General features: G+C 38.9%; 1 protein-coding gene across 1 annotated transcript in view; it reads right to left on the bottom strand.

Annotated features, from left to right (window-relative positions):
- Positions 1-15,901, bottom strand: part of LOC126259407 (ATP-binding cassette sub-family C member Sur) — a 377,896-nt gene that overhangs the window by 63,051 nt on the left and 298,944 nt on the right. The window lies entirely within an intron of this gene.

Genomic DNA, 15,901 nt, shown 5'->3' with positions numbered 1-15,901 from the left:
CAGGGTGTTACTAATATACTGAAGAAAATGAAGAACAGTTTCAGTAATGATGTTTATGGTTTAAGTTCAGCCATGTTAAAGTGTGACTCAGTTCAGCTGCTAGAATTGATAACACATGTAGTAAACACATGTATATTGGAGACTCAGTTCCCAAAGGCACTAAAGTTTGTTAAAGTCACTCCAATACACAAAAAAGGCAGCCTCTCAAGTTGTGATAATTTTAGCCCAGTTTCAGTTGTGCCAATCTTGTCTAAAGTGATAGAAACTATACTAAATAATCAAATAGTAAAATACTTTGAAGAAAACAAAATCTTCACTGATAGTCAATTTGGCTTCAGATCAGGGTTAGGAACTGTTAAATCTGCCTTATCACTTTTAACACAGTGTGTGAAGCAACTAGAAAGCAAGCTAGTGGTTCAGAATAAACTCTTTGATTTATCAAAAGCTTTTGACATTATGTCTCATGAAATCTTATTGAACAAACTGCAATTCTATGGCTTTACAGGAAGTGCTCTAGAACCGATAAAATCTTATCTAAATGATAGATTGCAGAAGGTGGTTTTTAATGGTGCAGAATCAGATTACTTACCTGTGGGCATGGGTGTCCCACAAGGTTCTGTACTTGGCCCAATTCTATTTATTATTTATATAAATGACTTACCAAGTAACACAGTTGGACCGTCAACTAGGATTTACTTATTTTCAGATGATCTTTCAGTCTGTATAGCTGTAGAAACAGCACAGAAGGTGAAATATGAAGCAGACCAGTGCACTGTCAAAGCTGAAAATTGGTGTTAAGCTAATACCCTTTGTGTCAACCGAAAAAAAAAATACAAGACCTGTATGTATCGTGGAATAATAACATTGAATTTGAGCGGAGTCCAAATGCTGTTACTTTCCTTCGAATCTCAATTAATTCAAAATTATTCTGGGGCAGCCATATAGAAAGAGTGGGAAGCAACATTAGCAAAGGAATATTTGCTCTAAGGAAGCTTCGTCTTTGTCTAAATGTGCCAGTACTTAAAATGGTTTATTTTCCTTTAAGGGGATACGGAATCGGATTTTGGGTTAAAAAATCGAATTTTTTTTTATTGGCGTATTATATTCTGCCATGTTTCCTCTTTAAAATGACGTATCATACATAGCTCTACTACAATTATAACTATTTTATTTTTATATATTTGTGAGATCGGGTATTGCGCTTTAGTTATACACGTCTCTCGTGGCTGACCATGAACTTTTTGGCAGTACCTTTAAAGTGACATGAATTCAAATATCCCGGTTTCCAGCGACTATTTATACACTAGTTGCCCGAAAATGTTTCTCTCTGGTTTCCTCAAGTTACTCTTTGACTTTGTGGCGGGACTGTTTTGTAAACAGTGTGATATAAGAAAGTAGTTGTTGTTGAGTTATTTCGTATTTAGTGCTTCATTTTTCGCAGTGAAAATGCCTAGAGCTAAAGCAAAAGTATTTAAAAAGCGTGTGAACTGGCAAAAGAAAAGAAATAATGATTCATTAGCAAAGCAAAGCAGTTCATCATCATCACTGTTGGAAAATGTGAATCCACTTATTACTGATTTGCCGAACGAACTTACACCAAATGAAAACAGTGCTTCTCATAAAAAACTAAGAGATTTGGAAGAGAAATATAATTTACTTGATAGAGGGAATGAAGTTTTTGAACTCATTGATACGAATATATTGTGTGAAGCTCTTGAAAACAGTTTGTGCTGCAAAAAATGTCATGGAAACGTTTCTCTGAAAGTAGAATCCCATGTTGGCCTGGCTGCCCAGTTTAATTTAATATGCAGTGTTTGTAAATACAGCTGTAAGTTTCCAAGTTCGGTTTCAGTAACTGTAAATAATGGATACAAGAAAACTGAACTTTATAGTGTAAATATTAGGTTAGTTTATGGATTGCGAGCAATTGGTAAGGGCAAAGCAGCTGGTGATATGCTATGTGGTGTTCTAAATCTTCCAAGTGCACCTTCAAAGTTTGAAGCTTACAATTATGTACTAGGATCTGCAGTTGAAGATGTAGCACAGAAGTCAATGCAGGTTGCTGTGGAAGAAGCAGTGGAAGAAAATGACGGCAGTCGTGACCTCACAGTGGCGTTTGATGGCACGTGGCAGAAAAGGGGCCACACCTCCAACAATGGTGTTGTAACAGCAACTAGTGTTGATACTGGCAAGGTTATTGATGTTGCAATAATGTCTAAATACTGTAGGTGCACAGGCAGGCTGAAAAATGAACACAGTGATGACTGTATTGCTAATTATTATGGTAGTAGTGGTGGCATGGAGGTTGCTGGGGTGAAGAAAATTTTTCATCGCTCTTCACAGTGGTATAATGTTCGCTATGTCAAATATCTGGGAGATGGTGACTCTAAAGCATTCAAAGAAGTTTTGGAAAGCAAACCATATGGGAACAGTGTAAATATAAGCAAACTTGAATGTATAGGACATGTGCAGAAGAGAATGGGTGCCAGGCTGAGAAGGTTAAAATCAGTTATGAAAGGGAAAAAACTAGATGATGGGAAAACCTTGGATGGCAGCGGAAGATTGACTGATTCCATAATAGACCACATTCAGAACTGCTATGGCCTTGCAATCAGGCAAAATACAGGCAATCTTGAAGAAATGAGGAGAGCTATATGGGCTTTATATTTCCACACCGCATCCACGGATGAGCATCCACAACATGGTTTGTGCCCCAAAGGTGAAAACAGCTGGTGTAAATACAATAGGGGACTAACGACAGGAGAGAAATACATTCACCACCACAGTCTACCATCAGCCATCATGGCAGAAATAAAGCCCATTTTCAGAGATCTGGCTGACAGAAGTCTTCTGATGAAATGTCTTCACGGAAAAACGCAGAACCCCAACGAGTGCTTGAATAGTGTGATATGGCATCGTCTCCCAAAAACAGTGTTTGTCGGAATTAATACACTACATTTTGGTGTGTATGATGCTGTGGCAACCTTCAATCTTGGAAATATAACTAAATGCCAGGTCCTTCAAAAGTTGGGTATGTGTGTTGGTTCCCGTACGGTACGTGCTATGTTCTTTTTAGATCAGCACAGACTAAGGCATGCTGATAATATAATCAAGACATTAGTGAAAAAAGCAAGACAGGAGCAGAGGGGTGCCAAAAGAAGACTTGAAGATGATTATGAAGACTGTGAAGGGGGTATTAGCTACGGATCAGGAATGTTTTAATCTTCTTTCTCCGTTTCCCGTAAGTTTACTTTTTACTTCATCTAGGAACATTATCTCAGGTACTGGTCAACCTAGAAGTCTGAAATTTTTATGACGTAGTGACATAGGTCCCTATTACATACTGAAACAACTATTTTTTAATTACTTGATTTACAAAAGACTTAGGGGTGATAGTCTAGTAAAAAGCGATGGAAAAAATTTACTTAAAAATAAATGTACAATATCTCTGTAAGAAAATACTTTGACAATAAACTGTTGTTTCAGTATTGTTGTAACATATGAATGCACATACAGTAAAATTTTTACCTCTCTGTCTCCAGTAGTTTGTGAGAAAATGTTCCCTATAGTAGGCATATATTAACATTGCGGGGATAGGTGATTCCGTATCCCCTTAACACACAGTCACATTTCCTTTGGCACAATACTGTGGGTACCTCAAAGCAAGGCAGCTAATGTCTTCAAACTACAAAAGTAGGCAATAAGACTTATGTAACTTGGCACCCAGAGCTCCCTGTAGACCAAGCTTTTAAAAATTACAGATTATGACCCTACCATCAATATCTATACTACAGTGTGTAATGCATATTAAGGAAAACTATTCCAGTTATCAACAGTATGACATGTGACATAATTATAAAACAAGAAACAAGCAGGACATAGTTTCTTTCCATTGTAACTATAAACATACACAAAAGTTCTTCCTATACAAGTCCATAAAATTTTTTAATGGCAGAAGAAGAAGAAGAAGAAGAAGAAAGTAAAGAATTTCTTCTTGAGCTCAGCATTTATGAAACAGATGAATTTTTAAGAGAGGCAAATAATATCGTATGACTACACTTTATGTGATCACTTTGTATATGCTTCTATATCTGAGTAAGTCTTTAATTGGCTAAATTTACTATGCAATATCAATTTGTACCAGAAGTTTCTCTGTTTTGTATATGTGTGTGAAGGTACTATAATTATTTGTGTAATATTTATATTGTGTAATATTTTTCTAGTTTTTGTAATTATTTGTGAAACATTTATACTGTGTAATATTGACTTTCGTAATGCCTCAGATAATCTCTGAGGTCTCTACAACAATAAAAATCAAATCAAATCAGATCATTAGGGCAAGTCAGTATCAGGGGTGGACATAAAATGATAACTGGATCCTTCTATTTCTCACCAGACTCATCTCCTGATCTAATCAAAAACTTCAGGGAAAACCTCAGTACACCTGTATGTAAGTTTCCCAATCATATTGTAATCATCATTGGAGACTTTAATCAGCAATAATTAATTGGGAAAATTACAATTTTGTTAGTCGTAGGTGTAATAAGATATCTTTTGAAACTTTATAAGTGCCTTCTCTTTTGAGAACTATCTAGAACAGATAGCTAGGGACCACACTCATGATGGAAATATATTGGATCTAATGGCAACAAATAGACCTAACTTCTTTGATGTCCACATTGAAACTGGTATCAGTGACTACAACATGGCTGTGGCAACAATGATTACCAAAGTAAAAAGGACAATTAAAACAATCAGAAAGATAGATATGTTCAGTAAACTAGATAAAAAACTAGTAATGTCTTATCTCAACGAGGAACTTGAAACTTTCAGCACAGGTCAGGAGCATGAAGAGGATCTCTGGCTTAAGTTTAAAGAATAGTTGAGCATGCACTGGATAGATATGTACCCAGTAGTACAGTTCACAATGGAAGGCAACCTCTATGGAATACAATCACTATAAAGAAACTTCTAAAGAGATTGCTGACAACAGATGTAAAACAAAGTGTAGGGCTATAGACAGAGAGCTGCTGATTGAAACACAATTGGCTATCAAAAGAGCAACGCATGATTCCTTCAATGACTACCATTGCATAATATTGTCAAATGATCTTCCACAAAACCCAAAGAAATTTTGGTCGCATGTAAAGGCTGTTAGTGGCACCAAATTTAGTGTCCAGTCCCTAGCAAATGAGACTGGAACTGAAATTGATGGTAACAAAGCAAAAACTCAAATGCTTGACTCCATTTTCAAATGTTCCTTTACAAAGGAAAATCTAGGAGAACTGCCCCAATTTTATCCTTGTACAACTGAAAAGATGAATGAAATAAGTATTAGTGTCAGTGGTGTTCAGAAACAGCTGAAATTGTTAAAACTGAACAAAGCTCCAGGCCCCAATGGAATCCCTGTCAGATTCTATACTGAATTTGTGGCTGAGTTAGCCCCCTCTTCTCACTATAATCTATCATAGATCTCTTGAACAAAAAACCATGCCCAGTTCTTGGAAAAAGACACAGGTCTCACCTGTTTATAAGAAGGCTAGCAGAAATGATCCATAAAACTACTGTCCAATAACCTTGACACTGACTTATTGTAGAATCTTATAACATATTTTGAGCTGAAACATAATGAGGTATCTTGAACAGAATAACTTCCTCAATGCCAACCACCATGGTTTTCGAAAACATCAATCATGTGAAACCCAACTTACACCTTTCTCACAAGACATACTGAAAGCTTTAGATCAAGGAAATCAGGTAGATGCAGTGTTTCTTGATTTCCAAAAAGTGTTTGACTCCTTACCGCACCTACGCTTGTTGTCAAAAGTATGATCATATGGGGTATCAAGTGAAATTTGTGATTGGATTGAGGACTTTTTGGTAGGGAGGACACAACATATTATCTTAGATGGAGAGTCAGTGACAGATGTAAATGTAACTTCAGCTGTGCCCCAGGGAAGTGTGTTGGGACCCTTGTCATTCATGTTGTACATTAATGACCTTGCAGACAATATTAATAGTAAAATCTGACTTTTTGCAGATGATGCAGTTATCTATAATGAAGTACTATCTGACAGAAGTTGCATAAATATTTTGTCAGATCTTGGTAAGATTTCAACATAGTGCAGAGATTGGCAACTTGCTCTAAATGTTCAGAAATGTAAAACTGTTGATTTCACGAAACAAAGAAACCTAATTACCTATTACTATAATATCAATGAATGACTGTTGGAACTGACCAACTTATATACATACCTGGGTGTAACACTTTGTAGGGATATGAAATGGAATGATCATATGTGGCAGACTTCGGTTTATTGGTAAGATGCTGGGGAAGTGCAATAAATCTACTACAGAGATTGCTTACAAATAACTCATGTAACCCAGCGTAGACTATTGCTTAAGTGTGTGGGACCCATGCCAGACAGGACTAACAGGGGATATTGAATGTATACAGAGAAGGGCAGCATGAATGGTCACAAGTTTTTTTCAATCCAGGGGAAAGTGTCGCAGAGACAATGAAGGAACTGAAATGCCAGGCTCTTGAAGACAGACATAAACTATTCTGAGAAAGTCTATTTACAAAATTTCAAGAATCAGCTTCAAATGATTGCTATAGGGATATACTTACTACAACCCCCTATGTATCACTCATAGACGTATCATGAGGATAAGGTTAGAATAATTACTGCACACACAGAGGCATTCAAACAATCATTCTCCCTGCATAATAATTGGTACAATGGGATGTACCCTCTGTCATGTACCTCATGGTGGTTTGCAGAGTGCAGATGTAGAACACTAAGGTATTTAGGATGAAAGTTGTACATACTCTCTTCCCATTGAATGTGACATTTAGTTGTTTCGACATCTAGATGGTTATTTAAATGAAGTCCTAATACCTCAGTTTTGTAGGGGTTAGGGAAAAACCTTAACTTCTTATAATAGTTATAGAAAATATTCAGGTCTTGTTTCAAGTAATTTAGTTTGAGTTGTAAAGACTAGAGTGTCTGCGTACATGAATTTCTGATATGTGGTAGATGGTTTCTTGCTGATATAAATATTGAATGGCAGTGGTCTGAGCACCAGTCCTTGGGAAAGTCCATTTTTGATTTTGTAGACTTGCTAGTGGAGGATCCAACTGTGACTATGAATGATCACTTAATTAATATGCCTTTAATCATATTTGTAAGTAATGTGCTAGGTATGCACTGTTTTAGTTTTAGGATAAAGCCTTCAAGGCAAACTGTGTCATACCCTACAGACAGGTACACAAGTGTGACAGAGATTTTAGAGCTTTCTGGAAGTCTCCCTCTATGAGTGTGGTTGATGCTGGCATCTTCTCACAGTAGCTTCTGTTCCTTCTGAAACTGGCCTAACAGGGTGGAAAATTAGTGTAGCCAACTGCTTCTGTTCTCTTGTACAGAATGTGCTCTAGTAATCTATAACATATGAGTAAAAGGGCTACTGGATGGAAGATAGCTTGGTTATCAGGAGCTTTTCCTGTTTTCAAGATTGCTAAAATGTTGGAAATTTTTAAGTGGTTTCGAACATTCCTTGAATGTAGTATATTTGAGTAAACATCTGTTAATCTTTTTTTTTAATCATTTCTTCCTCCAGGTATTTTATAAATTCAGGGATAATCCCATCAATCCCAGCTACTTTTCTTATTGTTATTGATTTTATAGCTACCTTGACTTTATCTACCCCCCCCCCCCCCAAAAAAAAAAAAAAACCTCATATGCAGGGCCATTTTTGTATTCTTGTTCAGTTTTTTGCAGTTTTATCTTTTACTTCTGCTTGAATAATTGGTTCTACTGGCACAGTTTTTGCTCATTGGTTAACTTGTTGTGCTACATGATCAGATGAAGTTTTCAGTTGCTCCTACATAGCTATTGTTATTCCACCTAATTCCCTTAGTATACCAACCCTTTCTGATGGGGTGAGGCAACAACTATGCTGTCCATGAACCCATTGTCATCTTTGAGGTCTACGCAAATGCTCCACAAGATCGATCCACAGATCAAGATCTGAGGACATTTCTTATCAACACACTTGATTAACATGTAGCTACATGCAAGCCATTCAACCTGTGCCGTAACAGTAATCTCAGAAACTAGAGTGGAACTTGATGAAAATCATGAGGTGTCTTAGGCCTCCAGACATTGATAAATTCACCTGCAATTCCATATTTATGAATTGTGTTGTTGACCCCTTGGAGTGCCTGATTACCATCAATCAAATGCCTTTTTCTAAATCTAAGCTGACACTGCCTAATGCCTAGGCATTGCATATGCTCCTGAAATTTAGACACACAAGAGATTCTCCCGTGCTTTAGCAAGTGTGTTGATAAAGCAGATTAGCCTAAATGACATACAATCAGCATGGCAATATCTTACAAATTTTTAAAATTACTACTAATATGGAAATTTTGCATACATCCGGTACCCTTCCCAGTTTAAGACAATCATACAGAAGCCTTATAAGAAATAGGTTAATTTGTAGTACTACATGAAGGCCGTCTTAATTTTAGTTTTGAACATATTAGGACGTGTGTGTCAGTGCCCAGTGCCAATGTTTAGGAGGACAAGGAGAACCACCATTTCAAGTCATTCCTGTTGAGAGAGCTGAATAGTCTCCTTCCCCAGCTCCCACAATGTCAACATTGCCTGTCTGAATGCTGTTTTGTGTTGGAGGCTTTCGACAACATTTGCTCTGATTATTGTGAGGCATAGAAGGTTCTTCAGCTACTTCTGCACAACATCTTTCAGTACCTCACCATTCTGAAAATGATGTCACTAAAGAACTGCCCTTTTCAGTCTGAAGCAAAAAAATGGGTGATATTAGGTCATCACTGGTAAGCTGCAAGTTTCCTTGAAGTTGTAACTTTGTGTGTTAAGATTAATGTAGTATCTCTTTCTTCAAATCCAGAAGAATGAGTCCCTGTATATCCCAACATCCTTTCATTAATGCCACATTTTCAGTAAATTTTTTGATGAATTGAGTGAAACTGCTCTATCAATCTTGCATCCAAAAAAATTAATTCATATTCAGAAAAAAGTTCTCCATACCACCTCATAGTAGAGCAGATGATCAGTTGATCTGTTTTCCTTCAATTTGTATTGGCTTTGAGGGTAACTGTAGGTGCGTGTTGTGTACAAACTTTTAAATAATCCATTCCAATCACATGGTGGCATTATTATTGCATATAATCAATTATAGTTAGTATTTACTGTAGCATACAATAGCAATTTATTACAACTACTTCTCTATGCAATGTATTCTTTTATTTGCTTTAAAGTCTGAACTTAGCACGTATAAATATTTTTAATTGTTGAAAGAGATGCCTATATAGTGATTGTTGTACTATAATGAACATTTTTTTTTTTGTTGAAGTGCTGCTCAAATTAGCTAAGCAACAGTTTATACACTGTTGTTTACCATTTTATAATTACAGAAGTTTAATTTTAAAGCATGTGCAGCTATTGAAATATTAATGTGCCTACACTTAGAAAATATTTGTAAGTGACTATGGCTTAATCAGATTGTACAGTATAGGCTTAGTTTTAATTTTTAGTTAACCAGGAGATTAGTATATTCATGCAACTACTAGATTTTTATCAGCTCAATGTTTACAAAATATTTAGTTGTAATTAATCTAACAAATTATTACAATTTATGTCAGTTTTGTAATGGCTGTGAATTACATTATCCTTTATTGTGCATGTGTTTTTGGAGGTGGACTAAAAACACATTTAGTGTTACATTGAGACAAGGTTCAGACAATTTTGTTTGATACTTTGTCATCATATGGCAGATATGCCAGTTTCATGTCCTACTCATCACGTTCTATTAGTTGGGACCGTATCTTCTTCCTTAAAGCATATTGGATATGTCTCCTGCCATCTTTTCTTCTTGAATACATCATTAAGGTGGCTGAGCCAGCACACCCACATGATGTGAAGGATGATGGCAAATGGAAGCATGGAGGTATAAATCGGTGTGGGTGCTTTTCCTTCACACACTGTGTTCCCTAGAGTTTTCCACTTTGTGTTTGCCAAGCATGTCCAAAAATGAGAGACTACCATTCTCTTCCACCTCCATAGTGAATTTGATGCTGTGGTGCAGTGTTCAGATGTTGGAGAAACTCCTGAAGCCTTTCACTCCCATGTTGCCACACCACAAATGTGTTATAAAAAAAGTGGGATGTGTTGCCATGCCACTCTCACCAGTTATGGCCAACTTATACATGGAGGACTTTGAAGGAAAAGCTCTGGATAAAGCTGCACCCCTTAATATGTTTTAAATATTTTAATGACACATTTGTGGTGTTGTCAATGGAAGTGAAAGGCTTCAGGAGTTTTTCCAACATCTGAATTGTCTGCATCTCAGCATCAAGTTCTCTATGGAGGTGGAAGAGATTGGTGGACTCCTGTTTTGGATATCCTAATCAATGCAAAAATGCAAAGTGAATGGCACTCTAGAACACAGTGTGTACAAGAAAGCCACCCACACTGATTTGTATCTCCATACCTCCAGCTGCAATCATTTGTAACAGCATGAGGGTGCGATACATTCACTGGTCCCCAGAGTCCATCCAATATGAGATGAAAGGAGCCTATTAAGGGGCCTCAACCACATTGAGAATGTATTCAAGAAAATTAGAAATGGCTGGTGACAAATCCAATGTGCTTTCATGCGGAAGGCACAGACCCAGCAAATACAACTTGGAGGATTAGATTAGATTACACTTACTTTCATTCCAATTGATCCGTAGTAGTACAGTGGCATATCTGCCGTGTGCTGGCAAAGTATCACAAAGAATCAACTGAACCTTGGCTTGACATAATAGTAAATACATTTTTCACCCATCTCTGAAACAAAGTGCACTATTAGGTACTATGAACAATGAGCTAGCTCCATAAGCTAGGTGTCCATTGTATTTTGTACAAATCTGGTAAGGCATACATCAGGCAGACCTTGGGGACAATGAAACAAAGGTGCAGGCAACACTGGGGACACATCAAACTCATGCAACCAAAAAATTCTGTGATTGCAGATCACTGCATAGCTACGTTGTGCTCAACAAAATACAGACAAACGGAAGTGCTAAGACAGACTTTGTCTATTTCGGACTGTGTTCTATAGGAGGCTACTGCAATACAGATGGCTGATGGCCTGATCAGTAGCAACAGTGGCTTCACTCTCAGTGAAGTGTATAACTAAACACTCAGCTACTTCCATGCCTGATGGGAGTGGCAGAATCACAGAGGGACTGGAGTTCATGGCCAGCATTTGGTGATGGGTCACCCCCCCCCCCCCCCAACATCAACATCATCACCACCACCACCGCCACTACCACCACCGCCACCACCACCACCACCACCACCACCACCACCACCACTCATTCTGACATGGTAGCCACTGAGTATTGAAAGAACGAGTTTGGAGGGTGTACTGGTTGTTACCTATCTCGTTTCTTGATAACTGAATGAAGTGGAATCTTACGCGGTATATTGTGGTAGGACCACATTCGCACCACGTGTTTGTAATTGATAATAATACGAGTAGTTCCAGCACAATTTCAGCAAGGCTTATTTATTAGTAGCTGCTGAAAGATTACACACTGCAGATCTCATTTGTCTAGGGGTTTTGTCTGCAAAACATTACTCTAACAAGCATGGCCTGGGTTTTCTTCTTGTTTGAAATAAACACTACCGGATTCGAATTACTTTCGGCTAAAAATAATATTTATTCGTACTTTTTATTTAGTAACTACAATATTTTCACTTCGAACATTGATACCCTAAAAATGCATTACACTGTACTGGTCACGTAAACACGTCCATCTCCCCCCAATATCGACAAAGAAGTGGCGGGCAAGCCAACATGTGCCCGGAAGTTGCAGACATTCCTGCATTCCAGATTCTTTGGTCTTCTGACCTTAATACACTCCAAAGACACATATAAATAAATACATATAAATATACAACATTTATCATCTCAAACAAATCCATTATTTATCATAAAAGAAAATATTCATAAATAAATAAATTAAACACATTGTATGGCAACATAATGAAGTTACCTTAACTCTCTACTGTGGGCATCGTACTTTTCGCATGAGGTAAAGTTTATCTCTGACAGTTAATTACATTACAAGGGGTAATAGCATAAAAGAGGCACAATGTAGTGAAGACACTCATTCTACCGTCTCACATGATGGTGATGAAGAAGAAGAAGAAGAAGAAGAAGAAGAAGATGATGATGATGGGAAAGTATGCTGTCAAAATATTGTGTGGCATAAATGATTGCACGCAACTGGACACCCAAGAGCAATACAAACTACATAAATGTTACATTTCATAAATACTGTAATTTTTTAATTTTGTTTTGTGGACTGATGTAGATCCAAGGGTGTTAGGCTACTTTTTGTGAGAGGATGGTTGGCAGCAGGGGTTTAGGCAATGATGCTGGCAGGTGGTGGCTTTGGTGAAACACTAGCATAAGACTAGTTCTTTATTATGAATCATGTAGCTACATGTGGATGCCTCAGTGCGGCAGTCGTGTGCCCTCTTGGCACATAGTCAGTCGCTGTGTGCAGTGTGTTGACAAAATCCACAAGGCTTGCCACTGTGACTTGCTTCCAGGGTTGCTGATACCAGTCCCTAGCTTAGCAACATGCGACCCAATATGGCAGGCTGTGTGGCAGACTGGTGGCATCAGCGGTTCTATGGATGGCCAGAATGCTGCTAGGGGAAGCCAGCCTCACAAAGGGAAGTTCCACCCCAATGAATGGCAGCATGACGCACCACAACATCTGCAGTGAAGTCAGGTGGGCAGTGGCACTTGCCTGGAGTCAACCCACTGCCTCCCTGGGCAGCTGTCTGCTGCTGCTGCGCTGCTGCTGCAGTTGGCCAGGAAGAGGCTCACTCAGTGATACAGTACAAATCAAAACCAGGACATGGCTCACAATGGTGAAGCCCCTAAATTGATGCAGTGCACTGGCTGGTCCATGTCTCCTCTTCACCCAATGTCACCCTTTCATACTAATAGGCTGTTTTGGACTGCCCATCCTTTAACTTAAATTGGTGAGTTGTGTATAAACTCAGTTGTTATGATGTTGTACTACTTCGGGTCACACATAGGAAAACAATTTCACAGCCTAAAGAAATAATAATTGCCTGGTTTGGCCTGTAAAGACAACAGCTTTGCATTGCATTGCCAGGAATGCTGTGCCCACACTGGCCATCCTGGAATATCCCTATTGCTACAAATGGCACACTATCGTACTGTGCCTGACAAGTGCCTTTATCTTTTGCAATACTTTACAACTAGGCTTCCATAAAATCATCAAAAACAGTTGGGGCTGCTACAATTGGGTGGAAAATGCCTATGAAAAAACTGTAGTAGATAGTAGGAGGTTTTGTGAGACAGATCTTGTGCCTAGCACTTTTACAGAGAATGAGCCATGGGGCAAATGGTTGGGAGCAGGGGTGGAATAGAGACAGACAAGGATATTGTGCAGATTTGATGTGTGTTAGAATATCACTGTAGAAGGTGTGGGGAGAATATTTCACATCTCAGTATATGATTAGAGGTAATCAAAATCCTGTTTGAGAATGTGATTGAGTTGCTCCAGGCCTGTGTGGTGCTGAGTCACATGGAGGGCACGCCTTAGTGGCTGGTCAGTGGGTATGTGGGTGATCGTTGGTGACTGAGGAGACAAGGCACAGATATTTGTTTCTGGTCAAAGTGGAGAGAGTAATTTCAGCGTATGAAAGCCTCAGTGAGACCCACAGCTTATTTGGAGGAGAACTGGCTGTCACTGTAGATGCACTAACCATGGGTAGCTGAGCTGTATGGTGTGGAATAGCTGGCAGCTATTGCAATGGAGGCTTGATGTGGGAGTAGGTACTGATGGAACCGCTCCTGAGGTGGATTCTTGTGCTGAGTATGACTAGGTGAAGTAAATGGAGGAGAAGGTGTTGAAGTTCTGGAGGAATATGGATAGGATGCACTCACCCTCAGTCCATATCATGAAGTTGTTATAAATGGATCTGAACTGGGAGAGCTTTGGGTTCTGGGTGGCTGTGAAGGATTTTTCTAAATGAGTTGGGACACAATGGTTCTCTGTCAGTGGCCCTGTCTGTAAGATAGATTTGTTCGTGGGTGATGCCTTCAAAGGGAGAAGCAATTGTGGATGAGGATGTAGATGGTCATAGTGACCAAGAAGAAGGTTGTATGTTGGGAATCAGTCAGGCATTATGAAAGATAGTTTTCAATGCTGGAAAAGCCATAAGGATTGGGGATGTTGGTGTACAGGAATGTGACATCAACAGTGATGAGCAGTGTGGCATAATGGGTAATGGGCTACAGGTAATGGGCTGAAGGTGTTTGTTCACAAGGGCAGAAATTCTCTCTGTGGAGGCACAGTATCCAGCCACTATGGAATATCCCGTGTGATTGGGCTTATGTATTTTGGGAAGCTTGTAGAAGAGGAGGGGTAAGAGTGAGCAAGCAGACAGACTTAGAGAATGAGTTCAGAGATGGATATAGGGATCCGATGAGAGACTAGAAACAACACTGGATTTCTGGAATGTGGTCAATGTGGCAGGGCATGTAGGTGGATGGTTCTGACAGATGGTGGAGTCTCTCAGCCAGGTAATGTCTGCCCATACCGGGCTTGACTTCAACAACTGCTTCACAGCCTATGCCCCATGTGGATTATTCACATCAACACCATTTTTTTCTGAATTGTGCAAGTGAGAACTCCCCATGCAATGTATGCTTTGTTCCCATAATCCATGTGTCCTCAGTCTGTACTGGTTGCTGTCTTCCACCTGCCTCAATCCCTTCCCTGCTGCCATTTGAGCCTTACAAAGACCAACTATCCACTGAAAGTGCATCTGCTTGGTGCTTTCTCCTCTGCTCCTCACCTCCTCCTCCCCCAAGCATATCCTCGTGACCCTGATGCTGATACTTGCCATCATGTCCCTGCACATTTACACAGACAGCACTTCTACACCTTTCCCCACACCTACCCAGCTATCTTCCCCATTCTCAACTCATGCCCCTTCTGTAGCCTCTCTACCAAATCCAGCTGAGATCATTGTTCAGCAAAGCTGGACCTCAGTGATTGAAGATAACTGTGAGCCATGAATATGTGAGTTTCTAGATCTGATGCTGATGATGAACTTTATCTGATAGCTTACTAAGATCCAACAGTCAACTTTCAAATGTCCCTGTCTGCCACTCAGTGGCAGGCACGTGGTGAGAATAAAATAATCAGATGCACAAAATTACTGCAATGAGGGCTGTGTGAAGTCATTATACCCTCTAAGGGAAAAAGTGAGGGACTCGCCATGGATGAACTATCCAAATAGGACAGAAATCAGTAGATGTGACATATATGTACAAACTAACAAACAAACAAACAATTGCAATTTCAGAAAAATTGGATGATTTATCCAACAAAAAAGAGCTTCACAAATTGGGAAAGTCAATAACAGATTGGTTCACCTGTGGCACTTATACAAACAGTTATTCAGTTTGGTATTGATTTATGGAGATGTTGGAGGTCCTTCTGAGGGACATTGTGCCAAATTCTGTCCAATTGGTGTGTAAAATCATTCAAATCCCATGTAGTCTGGAGGGCCCTGTCCATAATGCTCCAAACACTTTCAATTTGTGAAGCTCTTTCTCTTGAATAAATCATTCAGTTTTTCTGAAATTGTTATGATTTGTTTGTCTGCACATGTACATCACATCTACCAATCCCACTTGTGTCCCATTCAGATAATTCCTTCATGATTCCACATTATCTTTTCTTTTTTAGCCAAACACAATGAAGCCATACTAAATAGCACATTTACATTATTCCTAATACACTGTAGAAAAC

This window comes from Schistocerca nitens, chromosome 1 (genome assembly GCF_023898315.1).
Source record: "Schistocerca nitens isolate TAMUIC-IGC-003100 chromosome 1, iqSchNite1.1, whole genome shotgun sequence".
Classification (NCBI taxonomy): domain Eukaryota; kingdom Metazoa; phylum Arthropoda; class Insecta; order Orthoptera; family Acrididae; genus Schistocerca; species Schistocerca nitens.
This window is presented reverse-complemented; position numbering and strand designations above follow the sequence as displayed.